General features: G+C 35.1%; 1 pseudogene; it reads left to right on the forward strand.

The window, feature by feature from the left end:
- The first annotated feature begins 15,076 nt into the window (after nucleotides 1–15,076).
- Nucleotides 15,077–18,184, forward strand: part of LOC110095536 — a 15,063-nt pseudogene continuing 11,955 nt past the window's right edge.

Consider the following 18,184-nt stretch of genomic DNA (forward strand, 5'->3'; position numbering starts at 1 on the left):
TGGCATAGTTTTCTTTTCTAATCAAAAGTCTATCTCAAATTAAAGATTGTTTATGAAATTGAGATCTTTTCTTAAGCTTTCTTAAGCAAATCTATCTTGTATTTATAATGATTAAAGTCTTTTTGTCCCATCAAAATCCCTCGTTACTCTTGTCTTTGATTATTAATTCTGCTTGTGGTAATTCTTCCTTATGTTAGAGAGAGAGCTCCTATTCTCTAATATCTGAGAAGATATATTCACAACTAAGATTTTTTAAAGGATTATAAAAGAGAATCTAGCTTGCAAAAAATAATAAAATTTGACCAATGATGCCAACAAAAGAAGCGCAAAGACGCAAAAAATTGAAAAATCTATAAAAAGATGCGCAAAGCGCCACTAAATTGACAAGAGGCATAAAATGAGCCCACTCAAAAGCAAGCTATTCTCCCTTTTTAAATCTTTTAGAACTTAGAAGTTTTGGTTCTCAAAGGCTTGATTTCGATTATCTTGCGATCGTGACAAATTTACTTTACTTCATTATTTTATAAATATTTTTTTTCTTAAGACAAGTGATGGGTGGATTCTTTTTCTCATATCCAATCAATTATTTGAGTTAGGTCATTGATTTCAAAAGATGATTCTACCCTAAGAAAATGTTTGAGCTAAGGGTAAACCATGAACGGATATTCTACTATTCTATGGATTAATGAGATTGTTAACTCATTAACTCACAAGTTTTTTAAATCATTCACATGGAATACTATATCATTTTCATGCCTTGGTAAAAAAAAAAAAAGGGATCTTTGTGCTTTGCTATTATTTTTTTTGTTCCCTCCTTTTAGATATGTTAAAAGGGGGAGAAGTTTAAGTTTATGATGCTCCTTTTTCATCAATCCTGAACTTTAACTGCTAACTGTTTTCGTAGTGTTTTACCATCATCAAAAAGGGGGAGATTGTTGCAAACCTATTTTCATGTCTTATGTTTGATGATTGACAAACACTACTTCTCTTGGACTACTTGTTGCTTCTAACTTTTCAGGAATCGAAAATCGAACGATCAAGAAGAAGCCAGTTCAGGATTGCATAGGTTTAGGGTTGAGTCAGTCTGTACTTTTGTTTTTTACTTTTGAGTCTACTTGTAATGGTCTAAGAGACTGATGCTAAATAACCCTACACACACACACTTGAGAGACTTAGAATTTCTGTTTTTTCTCATATCGGCCATGACGATATTTACATCATCCTGGACGATCAGACTTAAAACAGAAATCCTAAATAAAGATTCTTAATTAAGGTAGCCATCATTAACATATCGGCCTGGATGATACGTGTATCGACCAGGACGATAAGCTCAAAACAGAAAGAAATAGCCGCCATAGACAGTTAAGGTATACTGTATTTTTAAATTATCGGCCAGGACGATCACGAATCGGCCTAGATGAAATTATCAAATTATGCCTTAATTGATCAGAAAATCAAGGGAGTAATTAAGGATGATTGATATGATCATATCGTTCTGGACGATCGCAGGATCGGCCAGGACGATCCAGTCAAAAACCTTAAGTTACTTCAGGATGATAAATATCGGCCAACGCAAAACAGGGCGATGCTCAGGACGATTTTCCTCTGATTTGAACTGATCAGCCAGGACGATCGTGAGATCGGTCGGGACGATCAAGCCAAATTTCAATCGTCCAGGAGTCCATCCAGGGCGATGCTCTGGCCGATATGATGGGATTTATACTGATCGGCCAGGCCGATGTCTATATCGGCCTAGACGATAAAGTCGGCTACATGCAATTAATGAGCTCCTTTGAAGCTCTTCTATTTAAGAGCTCTTATTCAATGTTTTTGATGACCTTTGGATGTTGCCTTGACCTGAGAAAGCCTTGAGGAGAGAAAGAGAGAGTGGGAGAGAGAGAGGATGTTGTGAGGGGGAGCTTGTGAGGGGATTCACAATGGTTGCTTCAAGGATCGCTCTGCTTCTTCTTCGTCTAGAGTTTCTCGTCCGTAGAAGGGTCAGTAGAGGTAAGGAGTTAGCTTTTGGTTGTGGTTCTCTGCAAGCTTCAGGAGGAAGCGAAATGAGGTAGGTTCTCTGCCTTGCCAGGGTGGCAAAAAGGAGGTTCTTGTGAGGGCTTCTCCGCCTAGCCTTGGGGCTAAAGGAGAGTCATATTTTGTAGTGCAATACTTGGAGGGTGCCTCCAAGGAGTGGACATAAGTCGAGTCGACCGAACCACTATAAATTTCTGTATTCTTATTTTTTACTTCCGCACTTTTTCCGCATTTATTTTTTTGTGGAGTGATTTTGGTTTATGCAATTCTTATTCTTTGAGAAAAGAAATTTTTAAAATACCAATTCACCCCCCCTCTTGGTTAGCTTGGGCCTGTTCTATAGGGCTTAACATCCCTAACGAACTTTCACACCTTTATTTCACACTGAGGCCGTGATGTTTATTTCACCTTCCTTGGAGCTAATTTAATAGCCTCGTAGGCCAGGGTTACCCAGTGGTACCCGATGTGATTAAGTGATTTGATTTGATTAGTGTTCGAGGTTAATAAATTTTACTTTAAATTAGTTGATTACTGATTTTTGAAGTTGATTAAATATTTCTTTAGTTTTAAAGTGATTTTTAAGTTTTTAAAATTTTTGGAATATTTTAATCATTTAATTAATGGGTTAAAAGTTATCTTTTTAATAAAAAGTATTTTCTGGAAAGTTTATATTTTATTAAGATACTAGGCCTTAACTTGATTAGTTAGACAGTAATTACATTGAAATTGGATTTTTCCTGCATTTAGTTACGAAGGTTTGAAATTTTGAACTCATTTTGACATAGGTTTGACAAAAAGGTTGACTTTTCAAATTTAATGATTTTCTAGAATTTTGATATTTTTAAAAAATATTAGACATCATTATGAGTTTAATGCAAGTGAGTTTGGTCAATTTGGATTTTTCTTGAATTAGTTATAAATTTTTGAAGTTTGATGTGTTTAATGAATTATTAAAAATCCTTAATTTAAGGGCCTTTTTGCAATTTTGCTCCAAATGAGATCCCAACTCCTTGAAATCAGCTCCAAAGGTCAGGAATGACCTAAGAAGAGATTTCAAAGTGTTTGGAAAATTTTTTGAATTTTAAATTATTATTAATTATTAAAATTAATGAAATATCAATTTTCAATTAAAATTAAATTAAGTGAAAATTTCTGTTAAATTGAATTGGTTTTAATTTTCATTGGTTAAGAGCTTGATTCTGGTCCATTAGAGGGGTTGTTTGTATTTTTTGGGTTTAAATTCGATTTAATAGAATTTTTAGAAGTTTTGAGGGTTAATTTAGGGTTTAAGCTTAAGAAATTGATTAAGGGTCTTAATGATCTCTAAAACCGATGAAAGTTTTTCTATGGGTTGTATGTGTCACTAAGTTCAAGTGTTTGAAGTTTCAAGTAAAAAAGATGTGTATCCTAATTGTTAGAATTTCTCTAAGTTCTCTACACATAAGTCCTTAATTGTTGTCCTTAATGTCACGAGGTTAGCTAGGATTAAATCACTTGTTCTCTCTAACCCTTGGAATAAAATACATAGATGCAAGCATCACATTTACAATCAAATCCTAGATCTAGGAGAGCCCTAAGACTAGCTGCAAGTGTGTGCTCCCTACACATGCAAGTGACAAAATAAATTTGAATAACCAACCATTTGATTAGTGAATAATTAAGGTAATTATCCACTAATCATCTCAATCAAAGCTATTCATTCAAACTCAATCCTTGTTTAAAGTTTCAAGGGGGATCTCTCAAAGTTTAAAGATTTAAATACATATAATTTTAAAATAGTTTTAAAATATATGTATATATAAATATATAAGTTTTAAAATAAAATAAGTCAAAATATTATCAAAATAAAAAATTTTTAATGATTGAGAGATCCACTGATTTTCAAAGTTATTTTTAAAATAATTTTTAGTTTTTAAAATAATTAATATAATATTTAATTAAATATTAATTAACTATTAAGGTACTCAAATAACTCAAATTAATTAAAATAAAATAAATTTTGAATCTTGAAAATAGTTTTAAATTAGAATTCTCAAATTTTTTAAATTTTTGATATATTATTTTAATTTTTTTGATTTAAATTGAATTTGTTTGAAATTTTTGAAGTTTTAAGTTAATTAAGATTTTTTAAATTAATTCATAATTAACTAATAATAATAATAATAAAAAAAATCAAGTTAAATTAAATCTGTGAAATTTCTGAAATTTTAAAATAGTATTCCAATATTGGTTTAATTAAATAGTATTTAAAAACTTGAATACTTAAATATTTTAATAATGTGTCATAAGGCTATATTTGGTTTTCTCTTTTGTTTGGGATCCCTAATACTAGTCAAGTATTCAATATATCTTAATAGAAGATCAGTAGCATTGAAATCCCTATGAGTCATTATATCATAAGTAGTGATTAAGAGTAAACGAGTAATGTGAAAACGGTCACCAATTTTTGGAATTACAAAAGTTCTAAGGATATGTTGGATGGTCCTAGCATCTTTGACTAATGAACTAGAGGCACCATCATGGTAAGTGACATTGGTGTTTCTTAAATATTGATTAATAGGGCTCTAGTTGAAATAAGGATCTAAAGCTAAGATATGAATATTTTCTTTAGTGATGGAAAGTTTTAGAATTTCATGGTAGTCCTGATAAGTTATTTCAATAGGTCGTTTGTTGACATATGATTGAAGTGCAGTGTAGGTAGAGTTAAGTCTAAGGCTAACAAAGACCTCATATAGAAGTTCAGAGTTTAAAGGGAATATGTGGGTCAAAACGAAAGTAAGGATTATATAGGAGAACTGATCTAATACCAGATAGGTTAGTGTACGGGGATTGATTATCTTTGAGGGTGTAATCCCCGTAGATTTATACCGAAGGTAAGCAGCCTGATCAGCTGCCTTAGTGAAGCGAGGGTCTACAGTTCCCCTGGAGGAACTTCCAGTCAGCATCCTAGAATGTTTACCACCAGCCATAGAGAAGATTTAAGTGCAAGGGATTGAGGAAAGAAGATTTAGGGTGAGAAAAAAAACTTGAAATCGGCTTGTTTATAAAGAGTTATTCAGATCATCCAAGATGATCATGATATCATACAGGATGATTTGAAGCAATAATGACATCCATGACGATCGGTCAAAGAGGTGGTCCTATCATCCAAGATGATCAGACATCATCCAGGATGATTAGACACAAGCAATCATCCCGAGGAGTCAGACGAAATGATCTTTGACTGACTAGATCATCCTGAATGAACATGTGGATCATCGAGGATGATGAGTCATTAATGATCGTACCAAGTAAATTCAAATCGTCTAGCTATTTTGACCATGTGGATCATCTAGGATAAACATGTGGATCATCCAGGACGATTACCAATAATAAATTTCAAATCAACTATTGGATGAGGATTGAATAGTGATTTGATCATATCATCCAAGATGATGTATATCGTCTAGGATGATTGCCAATAATAGATTCATATCAAACGTTGGATGGATTTTGAATTGTGACTTGATCATATCATCCAGGATAATATGAACAAAAATTGGAAGATTTGAATGATGGAGAGGGAAGATTAGAGAGGATCTAAAATACAAAAAAAAAATTAACTCAAAATACTAAAAATAAAAAAAACAAAAGATACGATAAAAATCAACTATTAGAACAAAACAAAGTTTTTTTTTTAAAAAAAATCGATCAGCTCCAGATAGTGATAATTTGTACCTCAATTTTAAGCCTAAAAACTTGAAAGAAATTAATCGACAATGCTAAAATCCAGGAAAAGTTGGAAAATCAATTTTGGTAAACCCTACCTCGGACACCTTACAGGCTCAAATTCTTTTTAAACAAAAATCTAATTCAGAAGAAAAGAAATTAGATAAAAAAAGTGATCCTTTCAAACTTTGTTCAAGAGAAATTTCTGATTAAATAGTATTGTAAAGTAAAGAATTAGAAATCATGATTTTTAATCTCAAGTGTTTGAATATATTAAGTGGCACATGGATTCTTCTAAGATTTTTAAATATTTGAAAGAGAAGGAAGCTTATTTCTTCGTGGGCTCATTTTGTGCATGTCTTTCAATTTATTTGGCGCACTTTGCGCATATTTTGATTTTTGATACACTTTGTGTATCTTTCAATTAATTGGTGAACACTTTGCATCTTTTTAGTGTTGGGCTTATTTTGTACCTCTTTTTATTTCTTTTGCAAGCTTGCTACCTTTCAAAACCTTTAAACACTCTCAGTTGTGAGATTATCTTCTAGATATAAGAGAAAAAAAACTCACTGTCTAGTATATGGAAGAGTAAACCATAAAATCAAAATCATATTTATATGTAAATGCAACCACCTGATTAAGAAAACATGAAAGTGATTCAATGATTTGAAAATACTATTCATATGAGATAGATTACTGTAGGAAGATAAAATAGAACTCTATTTCAAATTCCAACTTTTTAATTTTGAAAAAGATTTTGATTCAAATAGAAAAATACACCATTGAATGAGTTAGAGGAAGAGAAACCTTCATCAGTATTTCTTCTTTTAATTATTTTAGAGTCAATCACTGCTTACAAGCTTCTAAACAAAAAACTAGGCATACATCTCATTTCGAAGGCAAGTTCATCAGCAGAGGTGAGCAGTGATCTGATTCTTAAATACATATGTAAAAAAAATAATGAGAAATAACAAACATAAAGCAAAGAAAAACACAAAAAGAAATAAACAGGCAAATCAAACAAAAACTCTAAGAAATGGAAATATAAATAGAAGGCATCATTTTCAAGCATGAATATGTATCACACCGAATCTAGTTCTTAAGGTGCTAAATGTTTCAAACGCCAGTGGTTTTGTGAAGATATCTGCAAGTTGGTTTTCAATGACTACATGGTGTTGCTCTATGTCTCCTTTAGTAACATGGTCCTTAATGAAGTTGTGCCTGATGTCTATGTGTTTGGTCCTTGAGTGTTGGATTGGGTTCTTAGAAATATAGATGGCACTAGTATTATCACATATGACTAGAATTATGCCTACAAGAAGTCCTAAATCCAAAATTTGTTTCTTTAGCCAAAAAACCTGGGCCACACAACTTCCTAAGGCTATATACTCAGCTTCAATAATAGATAAGGCAGGTGAGTTTTATTTTTTACTAGACCAGGAGACTAAGGATTGTCCTATGAATTGACATATCCCAAAAGTGCTTTTTCTATCAACTTGGCATCCTACAAAATTTGAATCAGAATATCCTATGATTTCAAAGGAAGTGCTATGCCTAGAATACCATATTCCTAAGTCTTGGGTCCCTAAAAGATATATAAGGATTCTCTTAACAGCAGTCAGGCGAGACTCTTTTAGATCAGCCTAAAATCTAGCATAGAGACAAACACTAAACATAATATCAGGTCTCCTAGCAGTTAAGTAAATAAGTGATCCAATTATTCCTCTATATTTCTTTTGATCAATAGATTTTTCATTTGAATCCTTATCTAATTGAACAGTAGAGCTCATGGGAGTGTTTATTGGCTTAGCTTTATCCATTTCATATTTCTTTAGGATGTCCTTAATGTATTTTGATTGATTAAGAAAAGTTTCATCATCCATTTGCCTTATGCTAAACTCCAAAAAGTAGGACAATTCTCCCATCATACTTATCTCAAATTCTTTACTCATTATTTTAGAAAAATTATCACATAAATTTTTATCAGAAGATCTAAAAAGTATATCATCAACATAAATATGGACAATGAGTAATTCATCTCCTACTCTCTTCAAAAAAAGGGTGGTGTCTCACTCCCCTTAATAAACTCTCTTTCCTGTAAGAATGTGCTAAGCTTCTCATACCATGCCCTGGGTTCCTATTTTAATTCATACAAAGTCTTTTTTTAATTTGAACACATGATTTGGAAATTGGAAATTCTCAAAGCTTGGGGGTTGCTCCATAAACACATATTCTTTTATTACCCCATTTAAAAAGGTACTCCTGACATCCATTTGAAAAAGCTTAAATCCCTTATAACAGACAAAGGCTAGTATCACCCTAGTAGCTTCTTATCTAGATACAAGGGTAAAGGTCTCTTCAAAGTATACCCCTTAGTCACCAATCTTGCCTTATTTCTCACCACTAATCCAGAATCATTCATTTTATCTTTGAAAACCCATTTAGTTCCAACAACACTCTGATCCTTAGTTACTTTTACTAACTCGCAAACATCATTCATTATAAATTTATTCAACTCCTCCTGCATGGCTAAGATCTAGAATTTATCAGAAAAGGCTTGATTTAGGTTGGTGGGTTCAGTCATTAAAATGAAGGTATAGTAATTTACTTCTTTTCTAAATCTATGCCTAGTTCTAACACCTACAAATGGGTCTCCTAAGATTAGTTCTTTAGGATGACTTGAAGAATATCTCCATTCTCTAGGAAAAGAAATATCAGGTTCTACCCTTTCTTCCATATTTATAGATTTTACTCCTTGGGTGACTTCTATAACCTCTTCTTCTTCTACCCTAGATTCTCCAAAATTATCAAATTAATTAAATACAGCATGAGTGGTCTCCTTAACTACTAGTATTCTTTTATTGAAGACTCTATAAGATTTTCCAACACTTGAATAACCTAGGAACACTGCATCAGATTTTGGGTCAAGCTTTCCTAGTTGAGACTTCCCATTATTCAGAATGAACACTTTACATTCAAAGAAATGAAGATGAGAGATATTGAGTATCCTACCCTTAAGAATCTCATAGGGTGTCTTGTTCAGCTAAGTTCTAAGATTTACCCTATTCAGAACATAACAAGCTGTATTCACCGCTTCTGCCCAAAAGTATTTAAGAAGTTAGTATTCAATTAACATAGCTCTAGTTACTTCTAATAGGGTCCTGTTCTTCCTTTCAGCTATCCCATTTTATTGAGGGTTCGTAGGAGCTAAAGAATTATGTGATCTATCCCTTGCTCTTTACAGAAGGACTCAAATTTGTCATTCTCAAATTCTTTACCATGGTCACTATGAATGGTTATAATCTCACAACCTAGCTTCCTCTAATAGGGTCCTGTTCTTCCTTTCAGCTATCCCATTTTATTGAGGGTTCCTAGGAGCTAAAAAATTATGTGATCTATCCCTTGCTCTTTACAGAAGGACTCAAATTTGTCATTCTCAAATTCTCAACCATGGTCACTATGAATGGTTATAATCTCACAACCTAGCTTCCTCTAAATCCAAGTGAAAAAAGATCTAAACTCCTAGAATGATTCACTTTTTTGAGATAGAAATCTAACCCAAGTAAACCTCAAACAATTATTAATATCACATACCCATAGAATTTCCCTCTTAGGCTTGAAGTGTTGACAGGTCCAAAGAGATCCATGTGAAGGACTTCTAAAGGTTTGCTAGTGATAAGGTCTTTGATTGAGTGTAAGGAGGATTTGACTTGCTTTCCTAACTTATAGGCATCACACAGGTGGTCCTTAGTAAACTCTAATTTGAGGACACCTCTTACTAAGTTATTTTGGGTTATCTTCCTAAGGCTTTTCAAGCTTGAATGACACAATCTCTTATGTCATAACCATGTTTCATCAATAATTATTTTTAAGCAAAGAGCAGTATCATCTTTTAAGTAATTTACATCCAGTATGTAGACATTATTGATCCTTTTTTCCTGCAAAATAATTTTGTCATTTAAGCTTATAATTCAACTGGTTGGCAAATTTTTTTATGCTGAAGCCTTTATCACAGAGCTGACTGATGCTAAGTAGATTATGTTTTATTCCATCTACAAGCAAAACATTTTCAATGATGAAATTTTTTGAATTACCAATTATACCTGACCCCATCACTCTCCTGGTGATGCTATCTCCAAGTGCCACCTTGCCTCCTGCCCTGGCCTCCAGCGAAATGAATTGAATTTCATCTTTAGTCATATGCCTTGAACATCCATTATCCAGGTACCACATGCTCTCACGAGGCCTTTTGTGAGAGCACACCTACAAAATCATCAAATATCAGATTTAGGAATCCAAACAGGTTTGGTCGCTTATAATAGAAAGAAGAATGAGATGTATGTATGCTATGCTATAAATTTTGAACTTTTGGTCTCCATACTAAATATGTTCTGTGGTGAATGGTGCAAGTGTGGGAGATGTGTCCTAGCATGCCACAAGAAAAACATCTAATGCCAGAAAAAGGGTTTACTAATCTATGTGGGTTTCCTAGGTTTGAATGATGCATACTTTGTTGATGTTTTATAAAATCCTACGAGTAAAAGTGGTGTTTTATTTTGCTCTAATGCCATGATCTTTTCTCTTAGAAACTCATTTGCCTTTTCATAGCTTGTCACTTGTTGTTTCAATGCATGCTCACTACTATCTAAATTACATGCAATAGTGTCTAGGTCTTAGAAAGCTTTTTCTAGATCAACATGCAATGTTTTTAATGAATCATGCTTAGAAGTTAAATCAGAATGCTTTTTATTTAATTCATCAAATTCATCAAGTAATGTCATATGATTGCTATCCAAGGTGGAATGATCTTAATCAAAATTTCATGCTCTTTTTGTAAGTTAAGAAATTCCAATTTCACGCTAGCATGTGATTTTTTAAGCTTTCTATAAGATGAATGAATTTTCTCAAAAACTTGAAGCAATTAATTGTATGTTAATTCACATACCTCTTCTTGGTCAAAGTGACTAAGATGATCATCGCCATCAAACACAAGTTTGTTATCTCCTCTTCAACTTCTGTTTCAGAGGAGTTAGATGTAGAATCTTTCCAGAAAGCCTTTTGGGTTCTTAGCTTTCCCTTCTTGAACTTGGGTTTCTCCTCACCTTTCTCCTTGCTTGGGTGAGCCTTCAAAGTTGGGTAATCAGACTTTAGAATGTTTATTAATTTCACCTTTATTCCATTTCAAATGATGCTTTTATTTCTTCCTTAAGAAGCTCTTAAATTGCCTTATGATTAAAGCCATGTCATCATCATCAGAACTAGAGACATCATTGTTAGACTCCTTATCCTTCAAGGCTACAGTTTTCTCCTTTTTCCTTACACATGCATCAAGCTGCCTTTGATTCACCCCTTGCACGTAAGCAATTAGTGATCCAAGTAAGTTATCAATTGAGTAAACATTCAAATCCTTAGATTCAGTTATAGCAGTAATCTTAGCATTAAAGGCAGAAGGTAAACATTTTAAAATTTTGTTAACTTTCACATAGTTTGTTAGCTCTCTTCCTAAGGCATGCAAGGGGGTGACTATTTGTGTAAACCTAGTATACATTTCAGATATTGACTCACTAGGTTTCATGCAAAAAAGTCCATAGTCATCAAGTAAAATATTTAACCTAAATTGCTTAACTTCACTTGTGTCTTCATAAGTAATGCATAATCTATCCCATATTTCTTTACCAGTTGAACATATTGAAACACGCATATAATCTTCAGATTTTAGTGCAAAAAAAAATAGTTTAAACATTTTGCATTAAGTTGTGCTTGATCTCTATCATCAAAAGTCCAATCAATAAAAAGAAGTTCAATTTTTATGCCACGTGTTGGTATAGAATAACCTTATTTTACAAGCATCTACATACGATAAACTATAGATTATAAAAAGGAGAACATGCGAGTTTTCCAAAAATTAAAAGTTATATTATCAAATAGAGGTGGTCGTGTGATTAAATATCCTTCCGCGGTGTTGTGATTAACAAAGTTAGCCATTGATTGAAATTTAAAAGTTTTTTAAAACTTGATTTTATGAACCCCTCTCTAATACCACTTAAAAGTTTGTGAGGGGTGTTAAACCCTATAGAACTAGCCTGAGGCTAACCAAGAGGGGGGTGAATTAGTGTTTTAAAAATTAATTAAACAAAAAGAAAAATCTTTTTGAATATTTTAAAACTAAAATAGCTTAAGCAGAAGCAGATGATAAAATTAGAGATTTCAATCAGAGAAAACATGCAAAAATAAATATGAAAAATAAGTAGAAAGAATACAGCAAAAATTATAGTGGTTCCGTCAAATAAGACCTATGTCCACTCCCCAGAACCTCCAGTTCTAGGCATTACACTAATCAGTTAATATCTCTCCTTTTACTCCCAGAGCAAGGTGGAGAAGCTCATTCAAAATCTTTTCACCGACCCAGTGAGGCAGAGAACCTTGAATCCTTTTACTCCCTCCCGGAGTAGGTAGAGAACCTAACAATCCTTTTACTCCCTCCTAGAGTAGACAAAGAACCTAAACACTTTTACTCTAACTTGGAGTATGCAGAGAACCTGGATCTAATGCTGATGATCATCTCCCTAGAGCCACGAAGGAACCAAGGATGAAGAAGGAAGAAGACGATCGAATCCTTGCTTGGAGAAACCTTTGTGAATCCCCTCAAAAACTACCCCTCACAAGATCCACTCTCTCTCTCCCAAAACTCCTTCTCCTCTAAGCTCTCTTGGGTTAGAAAAATAGCAAAAAATTTTCTAAGAAGAAAATATGAGAACTTAAATAGGAGGCTTACAAAAAAGCCCTAATTTCTAACTTGTCGACAATATTGTCTAGGATGATCTAGCAATCATCCTGTACGATCAGTATAAATAAGTTCATCTAGCCAGGATGATCTGAGTTTCCTGTATGATTAGAACACAAGGTTTATTCTGATTATCCTGGATGATGTGGTCATTGAAAGTTCGTTAGGGATGTTAAGCCCTATAGAACTGGCCCAAGCTAACCAAGAGAGGGGGTGAATTGGTATTTTAAAAACTATTTTCACAAAGAAAGAAAATTGCATAAACCAAATCACACCACAAAAAATATGCAGAATTTAAAAGTGCGGAAGCAAGAAAAAGAACACAGAAATTTATAGTGGTTTGGTCGACTCGACCTACGTCCACTCCTTGGAGGCACCCTCCAAGTATTGCACTACAAAACGTGACTCTCCTTTATCCCCCACGGCTAGGCGGAGAAGCCCTTACAAGAACCTCCTTTTTGCCACCCTGGCAAGGTAAAGAACCTACCTCCTTTTGCTTCCTCCTGAAGCTGGCAGAGAACCACAACCAAAAGCAAACTCCTTACCTCTACCGACCCTTCCACGGACAAGAAACTCCAGACGAAAGACAAGCAGAGCGATCCTTGAAGCAACCCTTGTGAATCCCCCTCACAAGCTCCCCCTCACAAGATCCTCTCTCTCTCCCTCTCTCTCTTTCTCTCCTCAAGGTCATCTTAGGTCAAGGCAGCAGCCAAAGGTTTTGAAAAATGTTGAACAAGAGCTCTTTAAATAGAAGAGCTTCAAAGGAGCTCATTAATTGCAAATAGCCGACTTTATCGTCCAGGCCAATATAGTCATCAGCCTGGCCGATTAGTACAAACTTAGAAGATCGTCCAGAGCATCGCCATAGGAACAGTCCTGGACGATTGAAATTTGGCTTGATCATATAGGCCGATCTCAATATCATCCTGGCCGATCAGTTCAAATCAGAGGAAAATCGTCCTGAGCATCGCCCTGTTTTTGAGCTGGCCGATATTTATCGTCCTGAAGTAATTTAAGGATTTTGAATGGATCATCCTGGCCGATCCTGCGATCGTCCAGGCCGATATAATCATATCAATCATCCTTAATTACTCCCTTGATATCCTGATCAATTAAGGCATAATTTGGTAATTTCGTCCAGGCCGATACGGGGATCGTCCTGGCCGAAAATTTAAAAATACAGTATACCTTAACTATCTAAGGCGGTTACTTCTTTCTATTTTGAGCGTATCATCCTGGTCGATACACGTATCGTCCAGGCCGATATATTAATGACGGCAGCCTTAATTAAGAATCCATATTTAGACTTTCTGTTTTAAGCCGATCGTCCAGGACGATATGAATATCGTCCTGGCTGATGTGGACAAAAACAAAAATTCTAAGTCTCTCAAGTGTGTGTGTGTAGGGTTACTTAGCATCAGTCTCTTTGACCATTATAAGTAGACTCAAAAGAGAAAAACAAAAGTACAGACTGACTCAACCCTAAACCTATGCAATCTTATACTGGCTTCTTCTTGATCGTCCGATCTTTGATTCCTGAAAATTTAGAAGCAACAAATAGTCCAAGTAGTGTTTGTCAATCATCAAAACACAAGACATGAAAATAGATTTGCAACAATCTCCCCCTTTTTGATGATGGCAAACACAAGTAGGAAAATTAAAAAAGGTTTCATTAAAATTTCAAAGTTACAAAAACCAAACCCAAAATCCAACAGCTTTTTCCTACACCCTACCTACTCCCCCTTTTGTCATCACAAAAAGAGGGTCCAGAAACAAAAGAAAAACATCACAAAAGACTAGCAAGCAAACTACAAAAAGACAGGAAACAAAACAACACAAAGTACAGACTAAAACAATGAGGGACCAGATCATCAGATGGAGGTGGTGGAGGTGGCTGCTGAAAGTAGGTGGCAAGTGTGGTGAACTGAGCATTGGACCAGGCAACGCCCTGGTCATGCTGCTGAGTAAGAAAACTGTCAAATCGGGCTAAATCCTCAGCACGGTGCTGCTCGTAGCGGGCAATGTCCTCTGAGTGTTGCTGTTCCTGAGCAACAACGTAGGCATCAAACCGAGTCTCCCAATGATCAAACCTCTCAATCAACTGATCAACCGGTGAGTGCTGGTGGAGAGGGATAGGATCAGGAACGGGAGCGGGAGCGAGAGCCTCCTCCTCTCTCGCCCCCTGAGGTTCTTTAGGGTGGAGATGAGTACTGTGAAGGGTGATGAAAGAATTGTTTGAGTAGAAGGGAGTTGGGAGGTTTGGTGGAATAGTATACTGAAGTTGGTATTTGGTTTCAAGGACATAGGCTATGATGTGTCCTAAGGCTATATTGGGCTTCCTTTTGTGGCCTGGATCACGGATTGTGGTTAAGTGATCAATGTATTGGAAAATTAGGTCCGCAGTATTGAATTTCCTATGAGCCATGATGTAGAAAGTGGTGAGTGAAAGTAGAGGGGTGATGTGGATTCGGTCGCCGGCTTTTGGAATTACGGATGTGCGAAGGACATGTTGGATTGTCCTAGCATCTTTGACTAAAGAGCTAGTCTCCCAACATGGTAAGGTACATTGGTCTGGCAAAGGAAATGATTTGCCATGGACCAGTCAAGATCAGGGTCAGTGGCGATTAGGTGCAGCTTATCCCCGGTGATGGATAGCTGTAAAAGATCAACACAATCCTGATATATGATTTCGACAGGGCGTCGATTCACATAGGAGGTCAGGGCTGTGAAGGTAGGGTTGAAGCGAAGGTTTGCAAAAAACTCTCGAAGAAACTCAGAATTGAAAGGGAAAGCAAGAGATATAATGAATCAAATGGAGGTGTGGGCGAAAAGATCCATTACCGGGTATGAGAGATAGGCAGGATTGATTGTTCGGGAGAGGGTGATACTACACCCTTTGTAGCGATGGTAGGCAGCCTGATCTTCTACCTCCCTGAATCGAGGATCCAAAGTCGACCTCGAAGAACTCCCAGATGCCTGGCGAACACGCTTCCCACCAGCCATAGAAGAAAGTTTAACAAGAAAACACAAAGGAAGAAGAGTGGAGAGTGAGAAAACATGGTTGGAACGGCCTGAATTTAAAGAAACAGCCATATCATCCTGGCCGATCGCAGAATCGTCCAGGCCAATATGGCACAATAATTGCATACAGGCCGATTGGTCAAAAAAGGCGGTAAGATCGTCCGGGTAGATCAGAGATCGGCCGGGCCGATTAGACACAGGCGATCGGCCCGAGGAGTTAGGCCGAACGACCGTTGAAAAAGCAGATCGTCCGGGCCGATTAGGTGTATCGTCCAGGAAGATGCACAATAATTGATCGTACCAGCCGAAGTTAAAATGTTTTAAATTCTTGTCACGTGTATCATCCAGGACGAATAGTGGATCGGCCAGGCTGATTGTCCAATAATGGATCGTCCAGGGCCGAATTTAAAGATCAAAACGTGCTGACACGTGGATCGTCCAGGACGATCCAGTGTATCGGCCAGGATGATGTACATAAAATGCATCGGCCAGACGAAATTTTCTTTCAGCCAGGACTATCACCATGAGTTCGATCAAATCGTCCAGGATGATATAGGATCGTCCGGGACGATGAGTTACAACAAGCACAGAAATAGGTCAGCAGATGGATTTTGAACAGAATTTGTCCTATCGTCCAGGACGATAAAACTATCGGCTAGGATGATGTGACTAGGAATTGAATTCAAGGAAAAGATGGTGATGATCAAGACCCTCAAAAATAACAAAAAAAGAAAAAAAAAACAGTCAAAACACAACAAAAGAAAAACAAAAACATAAGGAAAAAAAAACAAAAACGAATATTTTTTGATTTTAATTTTTCTATTTTTTTTTTTTGTTTTATGGAGGCATCACATGAGATTTCTTTTCAAAAAAAAATTAAACTTTTAAAGTTCCAAGAGATCAAGAAGTTTAACAAATCCCAATTAGAAGAAGGTAGAACATCTAATTCTATTAACCCTAGATAGGACATCCTTCAGGGTACAAAATTCTTTTGGAAAATAAAAATCCAACTTAGAATAACTAAATAAAATAATAAGATCCATTCAAGACTTGTTTACAAAGAAAATATCTCATATGTAATAACCCAAAGTAATTTTTCTCAATCATGAAAATTGAAAACAAGTCTTTGAAAACATCACATAATCAATGAGTTTTCTAAGTTTTAAGAGTTTTACCAAAGAGAGGATAGCTTGCATTTAGTGGGCTCATTTTATGCCTCTTGTCATTTTGATTTGCTCTTTTGAGCATCTTTTGATTCTTTGATACACTTTTGTGTATATAGCATTCTTTTTAATTTTGGCTTCATTGGCCTCTTTCCTTTTTAAGTTTTGCAAGCTAGAAACTCTTTAATATACCCTTAAAAAAAACTTAGTTGTGAGTATATCCTTCAAATATTAGAGAATAGGAGCTCTCTCTCTAACATAGGGAAGAACAATCCACAACACAAATTCAAAATCATGTGAAAAATGCAATGGCAAGATTTCAAAAGCTTGAATGATATATAAGAACTTTGGCTATTATGCATAAGATAAATTAATGTAGCAAGATAAGAAAAAGATCTTAAATAACAGGCCATTGGTTAAACCGAGTTTAGACTTTTATTTTAGAGAAGAAAATCATACCACAAAACAAAGTCAGAAGGAAGGAAAACATCAACAGTATACTCCCTTTAACCAATTTTGAAAAGCTAAACACTACCTCCAAAAACTCCAAAATCTAAAAGCGTGAAAAGATTAATCATATGGAAGGCCATATTTAAAGAGCAACGTGTAAACAAAATAAAACAAATGAAAATAAAGCAAACTAAAATCAACACAAAGTGAGCACAAAAACTAGTAAAAATAAAATAAAAAGACACAAAAAAAAATTTCAAGCAATTGATAAAGTAGTGAGTTTAAGCAATTTTGAGCTGCAAGCCTCCTTATGTCAAGTTATCCTATGCTCCCACGAGGTCTTTGGTGAGAGCACACCTGCAAAACTCAACAACAGTCAGATTTAGGAACCCAAACAGGTTTGGGATCCATCTTATGAAAAGTAGAAGGTGATGCTTGTGTGCCATGCTGTGCATTATTTAATTTTGGTCTCCACACCCATCGTGTACTACGATAAACTGTGCAAGTGTGTGAGATGTGTCCTAGTATGCCACACAATGGAGAAAATCAAATGATGAGGAAGAGGTATGTAACCAACCATGATTGAATTGTATTGAAATTTCTTGGTGAAAAAATCCATGCATCATACAAAAAACTAAGAAAAACTCATTGCAAGCCTAAAATAGAACATTCAAATCTAAAAAGAGCATGAAGTCATTCTTAAAGGTCATGCAAACAATTGTTCTAATCACATGGCTCTTCTTGATATTTTGATGAGTTGAACAAAAAGCATTTGGAATTAGTTGAGAATATAATGCCATTTAAAAGCTTCCACACCTCACTTAAGATTGATCTTAAGAAATCTAAAGGATTGAGAAAAATTGGGGATGGAGAATGACTGCATTAAAAAGAACTAACTGAGGATTCAAAATTTTGATAGATATAAGAAAAAACGGATGACTTTCACTTTGATCTTAAGCCAAAACCTAGGAGAGGCAATATACTCAAATATCTAAGAAATCCCTTTTCCTGGAGTAGATGTTTCTCA

This window comes from Dendrobium catenatum, unplaced genomic scaffold (assembly GCF_001605985.2).
Source record: "Dendrobium catenatum unplaced genomic scaffold, ASM160598v2 original_scaffold_41454, whole genome shotgun sequence".
Lineage (NCBI taxonomy): Eukaryota > Viridiplantae > Streptophyta > Magnoliopsida > Asparagales > Orchidaceae > Dendrobium > Dendrobium catenatum.